The sequence below is a fragment of the Haemaphysalis longicornis genome, unplaced genomic scaffold, assembly GCF_048455015.1.
Source record: "Haemaphysalis longicornis isolate Haplotype H1 unplaced genomic scaffold, Haemaphysalis longicornis Haplotype H1 scaffold_1, whole genome shotgun sequence".
Lineage (NCBI taxonomy): Eukaryota > Metazoa > Arthropoda > Arachnida > Ixodida > Ixodidae > Haemaphysalis > Haemaphysalis longicornis.
The window spans coordinates 189,279,340-189,294,969 of NW_027526203.1; the positions used below are offsets into that span (position 1 = coordinate 189,279,340).

Genomic DNA, 15,630 nt, shown 5'->3' on the forward strand with positions numbered 1-15,630 from the left:
TGAAGTGATGTTACGCCAGGTGACCAGATGGCCTCGACTGGCACAGACCACAGTGAGCAGCAAGTGAGAACAAATCGTTTATTGACATCCGCAAGTTTACAGAGGCCAGGGCATCATTTCCTTTCGATCGCTGCAATTGTACGTCGCTTTCGTGACAACATTTTTTTTTTTTTGCCATAACAACTCGTTCACTTGCACTAAGATTTCGAACGAAGGGCACAAATGAAGTATTGACGGCGACAACGGTTTCCTTTGCACCGTCTTTCTAGCGGAGTGCATAACACTCACCTTCTGTTGGAAGAATCGAATATTCTGGCCTCGACAGCTGCCTTCCGATGCGGAATTTCCCACATTTGTCATTCCACAAGCACTCAATTCCCGTGTTTTGCCAGTCCTCTCAACAACTGATGGACGCAAAAGCACATAACAGCAATAACAGTCACGAAACCGGTGCTCCGCGCACATTGAAACGGTCGGCCGTTGCAGCGGTTTCAATTTGAATTGGCGGATTTGTGGTTGCGAATTCAGAAACGAGGTGGTGCACCAGTCGGCTGTTCGTAAAAAGTTGCGTACATTTTTGCTCAACGGATGTTTGATGCGGAACTTGTTAATAGTATTTTTAAATAACACATTGTAAGCGAACTGTGTGGGCTCTTTGAGTCACGGAATGAATGTTTTGTATTCTATACCAAAAGTAACATTTTGCCTGCGCCGTCTGGTGGGCTTGATGGTCGAAAACAGCGCTTTAGGTTGGTCACGTGGGGCGTCGATTTTTACGCCGCCTATAGGGAAGACAGGGAACGTCCAAGCTTGAGAGGCCTTGTGCATGGAAGATGGTTTTACTTGAACTACTGGGATAGCGAAAGTTATTTCCTACCAAAAAGGCTCGCTAGCGTTCAACGAAGCAGACGACCCTATTCCACCTTTCTGGAAAATAACTCGTTGCTTCCTTGCTCCACACGGTGCCGAAGATAGTCAGAGTGCCTGATAACGCATGGGAAAAGTACCGAAGACTTAAAGAAGCATTTTTACAGGCACAAGTCCAATTGATTCAATCCAAAATTGTAGAACCGAACCGCAGCAAACTTCAAAAAGCGCGCGCTGAGCGGTCACACACAAAAAAGAGAAAAAGACGTTAAAAATTGCAAGTAAAGAAGTAATTTTTTGAATTTAAAAAAACTTGGCTTACAAAACGTTTTTTGCTTTTTATTATGCGAAAATATTTTACTCTTTAGTTTATGCGTTTTTGGTAGTAGTATTCAGCACCACCAGGGGTTCCTCTGTCGCTTCAATTCAAACTGCAAACACAACAACCGTTGGTCGCGTTTGCCGTTCCCATGAGTTCCTCTTGCGTTTGTAAGGTTGTTCGCGCAAAAAATGCTTTTGAGAGAGTAAATAGGTAAATGCTGTTTTCAATGCATCTCCAAAATTCCTTGCTCAAGCCTTTGTATGCGTGAAAACTGCCACGGTTCCCCAAGCGTCCGGAAACGACTCGGCACGAACAAAGGTGAGTAGCTACTAGCGTGATAAGTAGTTTCTTGCGGTCGTCGTTAATGAGCTATCACTGCACAGTACCGTAGTTTGGCGAATTCTGTGCGCAGCACACGCCGGTGCCCAGCGCCACAATTTGTGAAGAAGTACATGCTTGGGCTTGCAAACTTTTGACGTTACCTTTCTCCTTAAAGAAAACTGTTGAAACGGTACAAGCAGTACAACGAATGCACAGGCTATCAGCCGATCTCGCGCTCAGCCTTTATGGACTAGTGATGCACAAAACTTTGCGACATAAATTTCGGTGATGTCGCAGCACAACGATGGAGTGCAACGTCAATCGCTATTAAGGCAAAATGAGGGGGAGCAACTGTACTTTTTTTTAGTCAGCGCCTTTCATGCTGCAACCCCGTTTTTCTTGTTTTTCGCTCACATTATCAGATTATATATGACGCACTGGCCGAGAAGAAATAATAGTAAAAGAAAGCGTCTGAGTCAGAACACGTTGACCAGACAGAGTAGTAGTGTCTTCCAGGCTCCACTGATTGTCTGTTGTGACTGCTACAAGATGACACTAACAAAAAAAAGCAAGAAGTTTGTAGTAAGTCTGCATGTACGCAATGTTTTTCACAGATTCCGGAAAATAGCCAGTAGATAACGCACGTGACTGCAGAGACTGAATCTCAAATCGTTTGTAAGGTCCCTTTGATGTGATAAAATCCTACATAGGTCAATGCGTTTAAGAGCACAGTTTAGAGTGTGGACATTACAAATACTAGACAGTTGTTGCGCATTATGGTGCGTCCGCAAACTAAAACTCAACAATACAATAATCCTACTCACATAACTCCAAAGAAAACAATGGATTAATTGTCGTTGTTCCGAACACAAATTGTTGGGGTTAATACACCATCTGTTTCGTGATCTTCAGAAGTTAGGAGTGCCCCATGCTACATCGGAGGACATTATTTTTCATAGTAACCACTGGATTGTGCGAAGAGATGTCTCATCTCCTACTCGGATTCTTGCAGTCCACAGGACTAAGTGAGGTGTGGTGACATTGCGTGTCTGTTATTTTAGGACTAAGTGAGGTGTGATGACTTTGAGAGATTTGATATGGTATTTTGGACGATTAGGCGGAGCAATTGCCGGTAGCTATGCAAGGCTAAGTCCGCCTTATTCAACAATACTTACTACTACTACTACTACTACCATCTTTCCAAAAACCCGTATGAAATGCATGTCGTGCGATTTTGTAATCTGGACTAAAAATAAAGCTGGAAAGGGGCCAATTTAAGACAATTTGCATTGCCACTGACCGTTACCATATCTCCATGCTGCATTTATTGTTGATGTGATCAGTTGTCTTGAGATATTCGTGATAGGCATATTTAGTGAATTTCTGTCTGAGCTAAAAATGAAGCTAATAGACTGCACATTTGCCTTACTGCTTGTTCCATTTTAGTTGTCTCCTGTCACATAAAACAGTATGACAAAAGGGGAATGGCATATTAACTAGCTGCAAACGTGTGTTTATAAAGAAAGTTTGCAATGGTGTTGCTAGTGTCTGACATATTTTAGTTTTCTTTTGCTAACTCGCATTTGAGTTATGAATAGTACCAGACCTTCCCAAAATATTGTGTGCATGTTCAAGGCACTGCCCTAGAGTTTTATTCATTCCAAGCCTTTCACTGTAGCAGGTTTGAGATTCTTGAATAAGATAAGCTCATTCACAGGCAAAGGCCAGTAAATGAGCTTTTGACTTTTTTGTCCTTGTGCAGTAGGATATTTTCATGTTTTTAGTAGTAAAACCCCTCTGCATCCTTGTTTACCTCGAGATAACAACTTTTGCTTACCTTAAGTTTCAAACTGCTTTAGTGCTCAGTGCTTTAGTTATGTACAGTTTATTATCTCGCATTTTTTCCTGCATCTGGTCGGTGCGTTCAGGGCGCCTTTTCAAGCCCTGGATGTCAACAAAGCTGCCAAGGAGGTGCCGCTGATCAACTTGTCCATGTGTGAGTAGGCCAAGCCGCGCTTGCACAGGGTCAATTAGGATGTTTCTCATTTACAGAAGGTAACCACTTTTTGTGTATAGCTGATGTTGCAATTGGAATTTTCCTTGCAGACCCATGATGTGTTTACAGTGCAATTAACCGGTTATGCTGGATGCATCAGGTTTTGGGAGGATGTGGTATGCGATTTGTGTGCACTAAATGAGAGAGAAGCTGTGCAATTTGTGCTCGCTGCCCTTCGAGTTACCACTTTGCATAGAACTGCCCTTGTGTCTAGTTTTCTTGTCTTCAGGTTTCACCTAGGAATATTTATAACTACGTTCATTGGGTTGTCCTAGTTTGTTATATGTACTCGAGAGTGGCTTAAAGTGGCATCAAAATGATGTTAGGGCAGGAGATGACAAAGGCTTCAATTTCAGTGTCGTACCTGGGAGATCAAGTGGTTGCTGTTTAGCCAGCTGCAGGGCAATTCGACAGGCTTGCAAACCTCAGAGCTTTGTCACTTGTGGCTTAGCAATGTTTACCACACCGTTATATCATATTTCCTAAGGTAAATGTGTGTTTTCCCCTTCTGAACTGCTATTTGTACCGATTGTTCCAGTAATCATAAAATGGCCCAGGTGGTGGCCCCTGTGGATGGGAGGACCCTGGTTGGTCCCCTGCTCTGGTGGCCGAGGTGCAACTGGAAATCCTGGGCAAGCGCAGCAAACAACGGACGCCCCACTGTGGGCAGCTCACCTGGCGTGGGCCATCGTCCGAGACAACCTGAAGGGCCACACCCTGGCCTATTCGGGCGGCTCTGTGCGGCAGCAACAGGGCTTGGCTTCAGCAGGCGCTGTGCTAGGGGAGGTCACCCGGCAGGCGCTGCTGTAGTGCGCTGTGTCCTCAGCCACAGCCGAGCTGGTGGGTGTCAGCCTGGGCCTGACCCCAGCGCTGTGCCCTGCTATGCTACTCCCGGGTGGCCCTGCTGCGCATCCAGAGGGCGACTTTGTGCTCACTCCCGGTGCAGGGAGTGCTATATCGGGGCGCCTGGCTGCGGCTGCAGTGGGAGCCCAGACACAGAGAGCTCAAGGGCAACGAACCAGTGATGTGATATCTGCGCTTAACTGTGCCGAAAGGTAAATCCTGCTACATCCTTCTTCATTTCAAGCAATCTGCGCCAATCTTGTGCCGAAGCTTCGTTTCGCCGGGCTTCCGCGATGTGTTGCGCTCTGGTGGGAGGAATCCTTTACGCCACGGGCGTTGAAGGAATCTTTTACCTAAAATGAGCTGAGTTGCGCGACTGCCGTTCAACGACGTCATTTTGCAGAGCCTGCGCTTCTTAAGCCCACAGCTGAGGAAAGAAAAGTCCTCTAGAGCTCATTTTAGGGTTCTGCAAGTGATCTAACCCTGCGATGAATTGACTTTGATGGATGAATACACGCTCGTCCAGCTTGAACATGTTGATCAGATCCGTCTACACGAATTAACGAGTATTGGCAGCAGAGTTTTGAGCAGAAGGAGGCTGACAACAAAACCAAATTCCCTCTCTTGGCTAGGCTAGTGAAGGCATTGCTGTGCATTCCACATAAAAAAGCAGTGGGAGAAATGGGCTTCAATAAGAACTTCTGGCACCTTAATGAAAGGGCTCAGTGTGCGATACAAACTGTTAATGGCATCAGGCACATTGTTTCATTTTCCAAGCGCTTTGAAGGAGATGCAAGTCGCTTCAATGTGACACCAGAGGTTTTGAGAGCAGTACAAACATCTAGCAAAGACTGATAAGAGCGCATTGCGGCTGAAAAGCTCGGGCAGCTAAGCAGCAGTGTCTTGACCCAGCCAAGGCTGGTCCTGTTACAATGGCCGAGACAGGCTCCAGCAAGAAGTGGAGACCACAACAAATAGGATGGTGGTGAATGCGGAGCATCTAATTAGCCTCGGCATAAAGTCCAAGAGCTTCAGGTATGTCGAAAGCGGGCAGTCTCTTCTAGCTGAGGGTAAAGCTAGAATGGTCGCAGCACTGGACAAAATGGCACAAAAAACAAATTTGGACCTGTCACGATAGTTCTACTTTCATGCATATTTAACCAGAGAAACGTGGGTTTAGCACAAGTGTCTGTTTTGTTTCGTTACATTATGTGCTTACTTAAACAAGTTCAAAGGTGTTTTCACGGGATCTAGTCATAGTGTTTTATTGCCATGTAGTCATTTTAGCTTCAGGATGCTGTTTTCATGTGCATCAAACTGTCGACATTAAGTGACTGTGTTTCGTTCATTCTGGTTTTATGAAATGTTCTGTAGCCTACCGAATTGAATGCTACCCCGATAGTCGTTTTTTAAATGAAAGTCAAGTTCCTTCATGATCTGTTGGCTCGTGTGGTGAATGTACACATCGCAGCAACTCTTTTGGTGCTTGTCCTGAGGCATTTCATAATCGCTGTTAACAGACATCCGTGCGGCAGAAACTCTTCTGCACATAGGCATTTTATTTGTTTAAACATTTCTGTGTGCCCAGGATGATGCTTTTGGGGCTCCTCTTAGTTGTTTTCCTCCCCTTCCAGCAGTATTTCTCAAATCTTAATGCTTGTTCTGGCTGCTCCAAAATTTCTCTACCCAATCACATTACTGCGAGAGGAAAGATGAGCTGCCCTCTCGACCAAGGCAGCCAATGCGACAGAGGATGATGCCTACTTGCTGATCCAGCGGCACGCGAGCACCCACCACCCGCACCCGAGGCTGTGGAGAGGCCGCCGTAGCTGTGTGGGCTGCATGGCTGTCCTGGCAGCAGCCCTCGGCCGTCCTGTGCCCCACGTGGGTGCCCGAGCAGAAAGGCACCACCTGGAGGTGGCTGACAGCCCTGCCTGCTGGCCATGGAGAGTGGCCAGATTTAACAAGAGGGAGGTGAGCTGCTGGCCGCACGGCGGAATCTTCGGCTGCTGAACCAGCTGCTGTTGCTGCCGGGCTGTGCCAGGAAGTGGGACAGAGTCCACAAGGCCCTGGGCTCCTACCTGGACGCCTCAGGAGTCATCCCCACGCTTCGCCTCCCAGCCCGGTGATTTGGATCAACATTGAGGAACTGAGGGTTTGTTTGTTTGTTTGTTATCTTCTCTTGTGCATGTGTGTGTGTGTGTGTCTTTTTTTTTTTAATACCCATTTTTAAGGGACACTGAAGTGATTTGTAAATATTGCAGGAATACTAGTGCGAATTGTAGTCTGAAGTCTCTAGGACATATTTCCACTACTCGCGGCATTTATGTGATTTTATTCGGTAGAAAAAAATCAATTCAAAAATTCTGCCTTCCTCTGCATCCTTCTTGCTGATTTCCTATGCCATTTTGTGTGACATCAAAACAAGATGGTTTGGCTGCACTACTGGGCGGCTCGCCGACCCTCCGACACAGTCAGTCGGTCCAGCGTATAGTCTTCTGGCCGCCAGCGGGTCGTCTTAATTTGTTTGCTCAGTTGAAACTATGCCATGACCCATTTGTGCCTGGAAATATCTGCCTTTAGTTTGTTAGTTTGTAGACTGTAACTCGCTCCACACATGCGACGCTCCGCTGACTGGTACGCTAGTAGAAAAATTCAAAGGCCAATTGAAGACGGGAAAAGCCTAATCAAAGTTAATAAAGGTACAAAAAAGAAAACTGCGCATAAAACGAGGACACAAGAGAAGACGAATAGACACATAGGGTGCAGACTAGCAAGTGATTTTTTATTTGAGTGAAAAACACATCATGAAGGAAACTGCGATAACCTAGTGCACAGAACAAAGATAAACAACCAAAACCAAAGCCAAGAGACTGAGCGCAACACGGGGGGCAAGGAACCCTACTCTAGGCATGTGCAATCGCTTCGCACATAAACAAACAAGGCGAGGGCCGGGGTAGTCCAAGGGCACTAAAAATCGCCCCCAAGAGTCCAGTCACGAAACACAATCTCGGTGCTTAGTAGAGACACCGACGGTGAACTGACGCAATCATTGCTTTTTTTTTTTCAGAATCGAGTACTCTTCAACAATCTCCCTCCTGCGCGCACCCCTGTAACGCTTTGTCACTTCGCATGCTTCGAGGCCTTTGCAGTCTTTACAGTGGGTGGCCAGGGTGCTGCCAGTAAAACTGCGGATGCCGTCGGCGTGTACCCTCAGTCGATCATTAATGCATCGGCCCGTTTGGCCAATGTACGATCACCCACAGGACAAGGGGATTTCGTAGACGAGGCATGCTTGACAGTTACCAAAGCGCTTCTCGTGTCTTTTCCGGCAACCCGCATGTCTATTTTCTTCGGAGTTTACACGCTTACACAACTTGTGTAGCTTGTTAGGTGCCAGAAAAACAACACGAACCCCCGCCTTTTCACTAGTTTTCTTCATCCTGTGCCCAACATGTTGGACGTAAGGTTCGGGCCTCCGCATGAAAGATTCAGCCCAACCAGCTGAGCCAATTCAAGGGGTGTGTGGTTGTTCCTATGTTCCTAAGGACGGCGTATGTATAGGGTCGTGTCTTGCCCCAATACTCAGTGACCTCCTACTCGCACGTTTCGACAGAAAACTTCGTTAGTTGCTTCCGTTGCTCCGCACTGACGTCACTAAGATTTTCCGCTTCGTTGACGACTTCCTAGTGCTGTATCAGCTCAATTCAGAGGGCACTACACATCAAGTTAAAGAAGTGTTTTGAACTCTTTCATTCCACCCTCAATGTCTTTTCGCAAACAATGGAAGCACCGGTCGGGGGAGGATACAGCACTAGGAAGTCGTCAACGAAGCGGAAAATCTTAGTGACGTTAGTGCGGAGCAACGGAAGCAACTGACGAAGTTTTCTGTAGAAACGTGCGAGTAGGAGGTCACTGAATATTGGGGCAAGACACAACCCTATACATACGCCGTCCTTAGGAACATAGGAACAACCACACACCCCTTGAATTGGCTCAGCTGGTTGGGCTGAATCTTTCATGCGGAGGCCCGAACCTTACGTCCAACATGTTGGGCACAGGATGAAGAAAACTAGTGAAAAGGCGGGGGTTCGTGTTGTTTTTCTGGCACCTAAGAAGCTACACAAGTTGTGTAAGCGTGTAAACTCCGAAGAAAATAGACATGCGGGGTGCCGGAAAAGACACGAGAAGCGCTTTGGTAACTGTCAAGCATGCCTCGTCTACGAAATCCCCTTGTCCTGTGGGTGATCGTACATTGGCCAAACGGGCCGATGCATTAATGATCGACTGAGGGTACACGCCGACGGCATCCGCAGTTTTACTGGCAGCAACCTGGCCACCCACTGTAAAGACTGCAAAGGCCTTGAAGCATGCGAAGTGACAAAGCGTTACAGGGGTGCGCGCAGGAGGGAGATTGTTGAAGAGTACTCGATTCTGAAAAAAAAAAGGCAATGATTGCGTCAGTTCACCGTCGGTGTCTCTACTAAGCACCGAGATTGCGTTTCGTGACTGGACTCTTGGGGGCGATTTTTAGTGCCCTTGGACTACCCCGGCCCTCGCCTTGTTTGTTTATGTGCGAAGCGATTGCACATGCCTAGAGTAGGGTTCCTTGCCCCCCCCGTGTTGCGCTCAGTCTTTTGGCTTTGGTTTTGGTTGTTTATCTTTGTTCTGTGAACTAGGTTATCGCAGTTTCCTTCATGATGTGTTTTTCACTCAAATAAAAAATCACTTGCTAGTCTGCACCCTATGTGTCTATTCGTCTTCTCTTGTGTCCTCGTTTTATGCGCAGTTTTCTTGGAGCGTTTTTCAATGCACCTACCAAATTTCATTACTCTATGTAAAAAAGTTTGCTCCGATCCCCACTTCCCCTCTTATTATAGGTGCTAAGGGAATAAGGTCAACTGAAACTTTTACCATACAGGGAAAAATCTGGATGCATGAAGCGCTTTTTTGTGCTGGGTAAACTAGCACAGCAGTCAGCAGCACGATCACACATCTGTGAACGCTTTTCTGCTAAAGGAATGCAGTCACTAAAGGTGAGGTATTTGTGAAAATTTGAGGGACGCTTACTGCACAAGTGCTATTCAAGAAATAGTCGTCTCAGCTGCTTGGAATGCCAGACCTAGATAAAAATGTGAACTGGGTATACATTATATACATTATATTTTTGCCCTTGCCAACACTAGCTTATGGCGGAGTGATCTGGAGCACTAGGTATATTGTTACGCAATTCGCAAGCTCAAATCCCACTAGCACTTTTTATTTTTTTAACTGGTTAATTTGTTTTTGGGCGGCCGTAATAGAGGGTTCCAGAATAATTTTAACCACCTGGGGATCTTTCATGTGCGCCTAAATCTCAAACATGGGCGTTTTTGCGTTTTACCTCCATCAAAAAATCGGTTGCCGCGGCTTGTAATTGAACCCGCATCCTTGTGCTCAGCAGCACAACGCCTTATCCACTGTGCCACCGCGGCAGGTAGAAGTGGTGTGCATGTGTTGGGAAGGGCGGGTAGCCGGGTAGGGCACCTAAATGTTCCTTCTCGCCTACTCTCCATCACAGAGGGGCGATGGGGAGGAATATCCAGGCGCGGACACGGAAAAAAAGTGAAAGAAGACTATGCACACGCAGTATCGTGTATCATGCGTGTATCATGCGTGTATCACTGCGCTCCCATGCGCCATGCCGCCATCCAAACCATGCTTGTTTGGTGGGCGCGCTGATCGGTTGTCTTGGGCGAGACAGGTAGTGCAAAATATATAGGTAAATTTTGTTTCTGTAAACCTGGCAAAACTTTAGGGTGTGCAAATTATGCGAGTAAATGCAGTATTTTACAGAACCAAAACTAACTGGTTTGAATTCTAATCTTGGACATTGTCCAATTACGTAGTAACTTGTATGAATGTCACTGCTTTAGTTGCTGTGGCTGCCTCAGACCGCGCATGGCAGTTTTTCCCCTTTCAGGCCTCATAAAATAAGTACCGCCTTATCGACAGGATAAACGATGAAAGGTGTGTTTATTTGAGCCATTATACGCAGTTCAAACAAAAAAGACAAGAGCTTTACAAAAAATTCGGTGTCCTTTTAATACCCCACAACCCGCCGCTGTGGCTCAGTGGCTAAGGCGTTGTTCAGCTGAGCCTGAGGTCGCAGGTTCGCTTCTCAATTGTGGTGGCTGCTTTTCTGATGGAGGTCGAAAGCAAAAACGCCCTTGTGCTCGAGATCCCGTGCAGGTGGTCAAAATGTTAATCTGGGGCCCTCCACTATGGCGCACCTGATCGCCTGTGTAGCGTCGGCGCGTAAAACATAATCAATACCCCCTCGTGCCTTTGTCTCTCCTCTCTATCTGCCTGTCATGCCCTCCCCCACTCCCCACACGAGTGGACATACTGGTGTCCATGCCTAGGTGTGACAATTTACAGGTGCTGGTGCACATTCCTTTCTGCCTTCCTGGAAATTCATTCATTTTGGTAAAGGATAAAAATTACTGCAGCCGTAATTCTTATACTTGCTTTCTGGCATCTGTACCCATGGATAATACAGTCGAACCCCACTACAACGAACCCTGCTTCAACGAAATTTCCATTTCCATTCCATTCCAGTCCTCGCCCCAACGAACCATTTGTCTGGCTTGCTTTCGCAGCAACGAAATTAATAAGTAGCTGTCTGTCTGATACCTTTCACTGCTGGTACACATTGTAAATGACACAGTGCCTTGTGTTCTATCCAGGTATCCTGCTGGCACGGGGCAACACGGCTGGAGGCAAGAAGCAAGGACACTCAGATTCATGGAAAAAAGCCAGACTGCTGATGACTGCCACATGACGCTATCATCCCTGCTTATAAGTATATAGCGGGTTGACGGATACCTTTTTTTGTGAGAGCTTTCTCCTGTAATTCCTTCTGCTTTTACGCATATACCTAATGTTGCACTACAAATAAAGCTTGGTTTTCAAGAGTTCACAGGTTGATTTTATCATTTTGTTGTACACAGGACACAAAACATGTGATATGAGACCTAGCTGGCATCAACCAACTCTATTCTTGTGAGTTTATGCGAATGCCCCCTATTTATGTTGTGCTAACATCACCTTCAGTTGTGCTGCCCGCTTGATGCTTTCTCTGTTCACACAGGCCGGTTGTGGATGTCGCTGCCAGCTGTCAACAATTAACATGCCCAATGGTTGCTTCCAGAACACTCAACAATGACCAGCCCTTCTCTGATTAAGTATCTTTTGAACTGCGTGCCAGTTTAAGCAAAGATATTTATTCGGAGAAGAGCGGGCAGTCGAGTCAGTGTTCCAAAAGCAGCTGGCAGCCGATCGCGGAGGCCGTGGTTTGTGTCATTTGCTTTGCGACAAATTCGCCAGATGTCGCTACTCGGCAGAGCCGAGTAGCGACATCTGTAGTGCCAGCCCACCAGATGCGCCGAGAGGTGCCAGCGCAGCAACAGGATACCTGAGCCACTTGGAATGGACAGTGTCGCGGCTAGCGCTGGACAAGGCACTCAGCCACATCAGCCCACGCACAGCCCAAGGCCTCGACGGAATCCCAGCCGGCATCGTGAAGATCCTCGGAGACCAGGCAAGAGAGCAGCTGGCCGATATCTATAGTGGCATACTCGCTGGCCAGCCAATACCAGCAGACTGGACCCGAGGCAGGGTAATTTTGACCCCTAAGAAAGGCGGGGACAAAGGGCTACTGAGTGACCACCGTCCACTGACCATCACCAGTGTACTGTACAGGGTGTTTGCTCAAGTCCTAAAGGCATGGATGGTTGCCTGGGCGGAGACTGGCAAACACCTGAGCGAACTGCAAAACGGCTTCCGGCATGACCGCAGGCTTGAAGACAACCTGTTCGTCCTCACACAGTGCATCAAAATCGCGCGAAGCGAGGGACGTGAGCTCATGAGCTGCTTCCTCGACGTGTCAAAGGCATATGACAATGTGCCCCACGACACACTGCTGCGCTCCCTCCAGGCCCTTGAAATGCCACCCACGTGGGTAGATGTCCTGCACCGCCTGTATACTAACAACACTGTAGTAGCAACAGTGAATGGTGCTGTGTCAGACGAGGTACCGGTCCAGAAGGGTCTGAAACAAGGATGCCCACTCTCACCACTCCTATACATGCTCTACACGGCACCGCTGGAACGCAACCTCCTGCAGGCTGACCTCGGTTTCAGACTGGAGTATTCTACCGAGGGACTGAAGAGCGAGTGTTTCCTCCCCTGTCTCGTCTTTGCGGATGATATTGTGCTGCTGGCGAGCACCTCCGAGGAGCTCCAGAGACTGGTGGACATCTGCGCGGACACGCTCGCAAGGCTGGGGCTCTGCTTCAACGCGAATAAATCAGCAGTGTTGTGCTTCGCGGGCGACAAGGACGCAGAACCGGCAATACGGTTGCCTTGTGGGGATCCAATCGTACAGCATACCAAATACCGGTACTTAGGGGTACACCTTAGTACGGAAGCGAAGTACCTCACAGCCCATGAGGACCACCTGAGGCAAGCGTCCAAGAGAGCCAGCACCGTCCTACGCCGACGGTGCCTGTGGGGATTTAATCGTTTCCTCATGGTGCGGGAGCTATGGAAGTCAGTGCACGTCCCGGCGCTTACTTTCGCCAACGCTGTGATTTGCCTGACGTCTCCAACACGCGAGTGGCTGGAGCGCGGCCAGCGCGCTGTCGGGCGCCTGGCCCCCGCCTGCCACGGGCGCGTAGCTAGCGAAGCCATCCAGGGGGAGCTGGGTTGGTCTACATTTGAGGCGCGAGAGGCTCACAGCAAGCTGGCCTACGATGGCAGGCTCCGCCTAATGGCGCCACACCGTTGGGCACGCCGGGTCTTTGCGTACGTGCACCAGAAATGCATACGCACGGCCTGGACCAAACGAGTGCAACACCTGCGAAATAAGTTTGGCTTCTTCGCGAACGAAGTACGTGCAGACACTGCACGCGGGTGGGCCAGGCTGGTTGGGGCCCAGGTACAACAGCAGGAACAGGAAAGCTGGAGAAAGGCGATGGAGAAAAAAGACACTCTCCAGCTGTACCGACGATGCAACCCGGACATAAAAGTTGAACGGCTGTACGACAACAGTACGGGCAGCGCCCTCCTCTTCGAGGCGCGGGCCGGCGCGCTGCGTACACTGGAATATCGGAGCCGGTTCGACGCATCAGTGACGAGCACGCTCTGCCGGGCCTGCGGGGAGGAGGCTGAGACCACAGAACACGTCGTGCGTTGCTGCCGAAACCTGTTCACCCCGCTGGCAGAGGGCGCTACGCTCCCGCAGCTCCTAGGATTTGAGCCACTGGAGAACAGCCCCTCTCACGGCGGCTCGGAACAGCAAACCACGGGGGCCTTGGTGACGGTGGCCAAGAAACGCCTGAGCGAGTGGTGGACCATAGTGCGCCGGTAATTGAACTGAACCTGCAGCAACCGCTCCGCAAAGGCAGCCTGAACTCAACGACAGTGTGTGTGTGCACGTGAGTCATAGTGCGTGATGGACCGTCACCGTACGCACCGGCTCCCCGGAGAACGAAACTGAGCTCTCCGAAATTGTCCTTTCGTGTGTTTTTGTGTGCTGTTTTTTTAAGGTTTGTGTGTGAACAGTTTATACGGTCTGGGCACCAATGTTGGAGCCCGCCCGATACAAAGGGTACGACCACAGATCATCATCATCATCATCGGTAAGCCGGAATGCAGAAACCGCAAAGTGCAATCATTTCGTTTTCAGCGGCAAACGGCTACTCTTGCTTCATTTAACACGGTAAACGGTAAAGCGCGCTAAGGACACTAGGACATAGGTTCATTCAGAAGGCTGGTGCAGCAAACCACACTTTCCTGCGATCATGACTTGATGGGAAGCAATGAAATGAAACTCTTTGGCAGTTGTCGTTACGGGATGAGCATGCTCTTGCCCTTGTCGCGACCGCCGCAGAGAATCAGCTGCGACAGCGTTTGGGCTTGAACTGATTTATTCAGCCCGCGTGAGCGCACTTCAGCGTGCGCCTCGTGATCACGAGCAGTGCCCGGCGTCGTCCAAGCGCTGCGTGCGGAGCTCCTCCTTCGTCGTCGGCGCGGCGCTCCCTTGGCGCGCCGTTCGTTACCACCTCTGAAACAACGTCGAGGCTACGCTCGAAACACAGATGGTGCAAAGAATCCTTTCGGGTACAGCGTCCAAGAAAGCAAATGCAAAGAAAACTGATGATACTCTAACACCAGACACGGAGCGCTGAGCGATCACGCTGGCTGCAAGCGTCGTTGCTACTGCGCTCACTGTATCCTTCCGCCGAGAACGGAGGAGCGTCAAGCCCGGTTTGGCCCGGTGTGTAAGTGCTTTACACTCCGGTACAAAAAAAATATGTGTGACTGTGTAAAAGCACCCACACACAAAAGATGTTTTTTGTAGCTTTCTGATGTTTTTACGCTCGTAAAAAATTGATTAAATCAAGAGCGCACAAACACGTCACGATTAGTTCAAGAAATAGCTGTTGCGCTCCGATACCATCGACCCCCCAAAAAACCCCATCTCAGGGGCCCTTTAAGACTGGTCATTTTACTATTAGGAACTGTTGGCCCGAGCCGCCAGAGCTGCTCAAACGAGCTGGAAGTTGGCCGCGGAAGACACGCCAAAGATAGCAGAATCGGTGGCGACACGCCGACGGTTGATTGATTGATTGATTGATTGATTGATTAATTGATTGTATGGTTTAACGCGCCGACGCAACGCAGCCGATGAGGCGCGCCGTAGTGGAGGGCTCCGGATTAATTTTGACCACCTGGGGATCTTTAACGTGCGCCGAAATCTCGTGCACAAGGGCGTTTTTGCTTTTCGCCTCCATCAGAAAAGTGGCCGCCGCGGCCGGGAATCGAACCCGCGACCTCGTGCTCAGCAGCGCAACGCCTTAGCCACTGAGCCACCGCGGCGGGTGACACGCCGACGGCACGAGATGCAAAGTTCTATATATGTGAAATAAGGAAATAACCCGAAATATCCTCCCCCCCCCCCTTTTAATATGTCAAAATGGAGATAGAGAGAGAGAGAGGGAAAACACTTTATTTGAGCACTAGTTGGGCTAACGACGAGTGGTGACCAGCGCGTTGAGGGTGCCGGTGACCTGAGCTGCTCGTTCAGCAAATCTTTGCTGGACTTGAGGGTCCGAGCTGCGTAACGCCGCCTCCCAGTGCTCTTCAGAAGAGATGAGAGGGAATGAGTTGTGGGGGC

General features: G+C 48.9%; 1 long non-coding RNA gene across 1 annotated transcript; it reads left to right on the plus strand.

Moving 5' to 3' along the window:
- The first annotated feature begins 3,429 nt into the window (after positions 1-3,429).
- LOC144167662 (uncharacterized) lies at positions 3,430-11,413 on the plus strand. The gene is made up of 3 exons (XR_013322081.1): positions 3,430-3,506; positions 4,105-6,564; positions 11,138-11,413. It is a non-coding gene; the product is annotated as an uncharacterized LOC144167662 (long non-coding RNA).
- Positions 11,414-15,630: the final 4,217 nt, after the last annotated feature.